Source organism: Dermacentor andersoni, chromosome 5, assembly GCF_023375885.2.
Source record: "Dermacentor andersoni chromosome 5, qqDerAnde1_hic_scaffold, whole genome shotgun sequence".
In the NCBI taxonomy this organism is placed as follows: domain Eukaryota; kingdom Metazoa; phylum Arthropoda; class Arachnida; order Ixodida; family Ixodidae; genus Dermacentor; species Dermacentor andersoni.
In genome coordinates this window covers 23717579-23722148 of record NC_092818.1, presented here as the reverse complement: position 1 = coordinate 23722148, position 4570 = coordinate 23717579, and the positions used below count along the sequence as shown (strand labels likewise).

Genomic DNA, 4570 nt, shown 5'->3' with positions numbered 1-4570 from the left:
TGCTCCGCCTTTTGGGCCACCCTCCTCTCTTGTTTACATCTTTCGCGAAACCACGCCGCGCTGCGCGTGGTGTCGCGCGCGCTCGCGCAACATCTGGCAGAGCACGGTGCAGGTAACACAGCGCAACAAGACGCGGTGACTAACGCAAACCCGCCCACTCAGCGCCTTTGCCGCGGCCCGAAACCTACCCGAGCAACACGTGTGAGCGCTCAAAACCATAACGACGCCGCCATTGTGGCCCAAAAGGCGTGGCCATACAACAAAAAAAAAATAAAAAAGCAGCAAGAAAATGAGAACCTACTACGTCATTTCCGCCACACTTTTCTCCTAGCGCGCGGAGGGGGTAGGGCCTCTCCTTAGTTTCCTTCCTCCGTGTTTGTCAGGCTATGGCTTGTTGCTTGTCTATCATTTTCGCGCGCATTCGTCCAGCATTGAGCAACGGGAAATCGCCTTCCGACACACGGCCACACGGTTCGGAGAATGAGCAAACGTAAGTATGGTCTCTTCATTAGGCGCTGCGTTGTTATCGCGGAAGCTGTTATCGCAAAATTTAAACGAGCCGGTGATTACGTTGCAGCGGCCCAAACAAGTTGTCGGTGAATCGCATCGTGCAAACGCGTACGTACTACCGTGTTGATACTTAAGCGACAGCGAAGCAAACGTCTTGAAACGACATAGTCTGCACCATATATAGCGTTAAGTAGTAGTATTATAAAACAATGTATTCGGCGATACTTTCACGGGATTAGCACCGGGGAGGTTGGCATCTGCGAGCGAAAACATTTCCGGTCTTGTTCGCTCGTAGCCGCTGATCGCTCGACAGCGCCGATATCGTTGCTAGGCCTTTTCCGGTTCACTTCAAACCTAAAGCTTACGGCGCTTCGGAATTAATCACCGACGCTCACTAGCCGCAATATTTTTTTATCGTTGTCGCTCATCGCATTAATTGTATACAAAGAAGAAAATACGCTTATATCGGCGGAGCCGTCGGCTGCGATGCGAGCACAGGCTGGGTCGCCTGCCGTCGGTAGCCGTGTACTCAGCTGAGCTCGAGAAGTATCGGAGCTCTCGTCCGTGTTTAGCGTTTGACATTGGATATCGTTTTTCATAAAATGTACAATTTAGGCATCGCTTTATCTAACGGAAGTTATTTTGCTAGAAAGAAGCTGCAGCCGATATTTGCGTTCCCGGCGGCGGAGGCGCGCAAATTCGCGGTAGTCTAGAGTTACTCTGTAGGCTCACTTATACAGTAACTGTACGGTAGTCGATTGGCCCGCCGTTTGTGCGGTGCGCCGGCCGAACTTTGAACACCTCTCGCGCGGCAGACGTCTACGGCACTGGAGACTGGTTCTCCATTACGGCGTTTGCCGCTAGCGTGTGCGTTAGTTTCAGACTACAGTACGACGTCAACTCTTGTAGATCGCGTACCACCGGAAGGCCTAATAGTCTTACGACGGCGTGTTGCTTTTGCTGCGCAAGAATTAATATGACGTTCAAGAGTAAAGAATGTTCAAGTGTAAGGAAAGAGTATTCACATAACTTACTTTTTAGCTTGGTGTACTGAGATAGAATGTCGCCAGTGCGATTATTGGGAAAGATGATTTTTTGTTATTACAGCTGATGGTGCCCCAATTCTCATTTCTTGAAAATAAGTTGACTGGTGTATTTTCTTGTTCTTTCTAGGGCGAAGTACCAAGTTCAAGGAGTCTGTGCTCAATGAAATTGACAGCAATAATGACCCCATTCATCTTTGGTGCAAACATGGAGTTGAAGACACACAAGCACTCTGTGTTGTCTGCAATTGCACTATTGATTGCTCACAACATGGTATTGCTGCAGTAAAACGTCATGCGACAATGAAGAAGCACATCCATGCGACTGCAAAATACAGACAAAAATGGAAACCTCCAGCCTCCTAAATTGGTGCAAGCGGCTTTGAACTTTTCACCGAGAGCATCTAGCACCTCTCTACAAGATCATGTTTGCAAGGCTGAAGCAATTTTTGCCATGTCTATCACAACCAAGTGCATCCCATTTTCATGGGGCGACACCGCAACAGAAATCTACCACACGATGTTCCCAGACAGCAGTGTTGCCAAGGGTTTCAAATGTGGCAGGTCGAAGCTGTCACGCATTGTGTCTGATGGACTAGGACCATATTTCAAGTCAAAAGTGGTGGATGAACTATGTCATCCGGGTGTTTTCTATTCTATCATGGTGGATGAAACTCCAAAACCTGACCAGCGAGTGCAGCAACTTGATATGCTTGTAAGGTTCTTCTCTGAAGCAGAACAGCATGTTGTCGTGGAACATGTCCAGTCATATAATCTTGGACGGGCCACCGCTGAGATCATTGTCGGCTGTGTAGAAGGTGCATTTGTTGAGCTGCCACGACAGGGCATCATTTGTTTCTTTAGTGACGGTCCTAACGTCATGAAGAGTGTCAGAAGAAAGCTAGAACAACATCTAACATCAAGCATTGCCGATGTCGGTCACTGCAGCTTGCACAAAGTCCACAATGCTTTTGCAAAGGGCTTAGATGCTTTTGGATCTGATGTAGAAGAAGTGGTAAGAAATGGTAAGAAATGTTTACTATTACTTCAAATCTACTGTCCGTTCAGAGCTATTCAGAGAAAGCCAGGAAGTCCTAGGTATTCCATCGCATGTGTTTTTGCGACATGTGTCGAACAGGTGGCTCACTTTACAAGAACCACTCTGCTGTATTCAGGAGCAGTTTGATGCCATTAAGGACTACTTTGAAAAAGCAAACAAGACTGGCCAGCGGTCTGCCACCCAAAGTCTTCATAAGAAACTGGCTGCGGCATTCTCGCAGAAACCACTCTATGCTAAGATACTATTCCTGAAGAACTGTGCTGAGCTATTCACTGGCTTCCAGAAGCTGTTTCAGAAACAAGAACCACTTTTGCACATTCTTCATGCGGAATTGTTGTTATTAGTTCAGCGAGTTCTTGGCCGCTTCTTACGCAGTGACGCCTGCCAGAGCAAGACAGTTGATGATCTGAAGAGGCTTAACCTGCAAGACTCCACACTGTGGAAGACAAAGCCCGAGTTGGGTATGGATACAGATGACGCAATGCGGACCTGGGACATCCCTGAAAGAAAGCGTTTGCGACTTGGGGCCCGCGCTTTTTACATAGCGCGCTCACAAGACTTACTGCAAAAGCTACCTCTTCAAAACAAACTGCTGCAACATGCAAGCATTCTTGGCTTGCACTTCACAGATGCAGACTCGGAAGTCCGCTCACTGCGATACCTTGCTTCACAACTGCCACAAGTGCTACAGCTGAATGAAGTATCTTCATTAATTGACGAATGGTACATGCTCAAATGCGATCCACTGAACAGCAGCGAGGTTGCAGTGCCTGAAAGGATTGATAGCTCATGGGCTAAAGTATTTCAACGGAAATCAGCTGTTGCTGAGCAAAAGTACCCACTGCTTGCAAAACTCGTGAAAGCCCTCCTGTCTCTCCCGCATGGTAATGCAGATTGCGAGAGAGGGTTCAGTATAAATAAGCGTCTGCTGGAGGGCCGTGCCTCTTTGTCTGTTAATAGCCTGAGTGGACTACGGCAGTTTAAGACATATTTGCAAAGGTACAAAGGGGATGCCACCAAAGTACCCCTGTCACCTAAGCTGGTCCGATGTGTAAAGAAGGCAAGGACATGTTATGCAGATAGGCTTGAAAAGGAAAGTGAAGATTCGGAGGTGACGAAGCCTGCAACCACACAGACCAAGCCCAATGCCATTACTTTGGAACAACTGAAAAGGGGCTTAAATGAAAAGGTTGCATCATGCCGTGCATTGCTTAAACGTGCAGAAGAGACAATCTCTACTGGCTTGGCTCACAAGAGCATGGAGCAGGTTCAAAATGGGCAGCAGTTGTTAGCTGAAGGGAATGCGAGCCTGGCTACTGCACTTCTCGAGCTTGACGAGCTGAAAAAAAAGTAGCAGAAGGCACTGACGGAAAGAACTTTCCATGTTTTCATTGTGGAATATGTGTAGGTTAAATGTAAAAAAATCATTATTCATGTTTTAAAGCTTATTTTGAAGTGTAAACAAGACATACTCAAATGGTGCATGTAGGCACGTCTAAATAGCGAAATTATTTATAGTTTTGATACAGCTGTGTATGTCTAGTCATTCTCTTATGGCCGACAGCACAAAGTTGTGCTTTGGCATTTCTAGTCACTTTTGTACTATGTTTTATTGAATAAAACTGTTCTCTAGTACTGTTTAAAAGTGCTATTTAAAAAGGCAAATAAAGTCTGTCTGCAACATACCATGGTTTCTTTGCTGGAGGCACACGAGCTAAGTGGCTGCGCTGCGTCGTTCTTGCTTGTGTCTATTTACTCTAAAGAAATACTGAACAATTGTGCAGTAGTAATAAGCTGCACCAAATGTCATGCATTTGCTTTTCTCCTGCTCCAACTGATCCAAAACGCAAAATTTTGTGCTACAGAACTGCTACAAAATGCTAATGTGGCTGCTCCTAAATTGCTACAAATCTGAGATTGGCTGGACCACCACTGCGCAGGCGACTTGGGTATAGTG

At 46.5% G+C, this 4570-nt stretch overlaps 1 pseudogene; it reads left to right on the top strand.

The window, feature by feature from the left end:
* Positions 1 to 480: 480 nt before the first annotated feature.
* On the top strand, positions 481 to 4290 carry LOC126529872 (uncharacterized; annotated as a pseudogene).
* Positions 4291 to 4570: the final 280 nt, after the last annotated feature.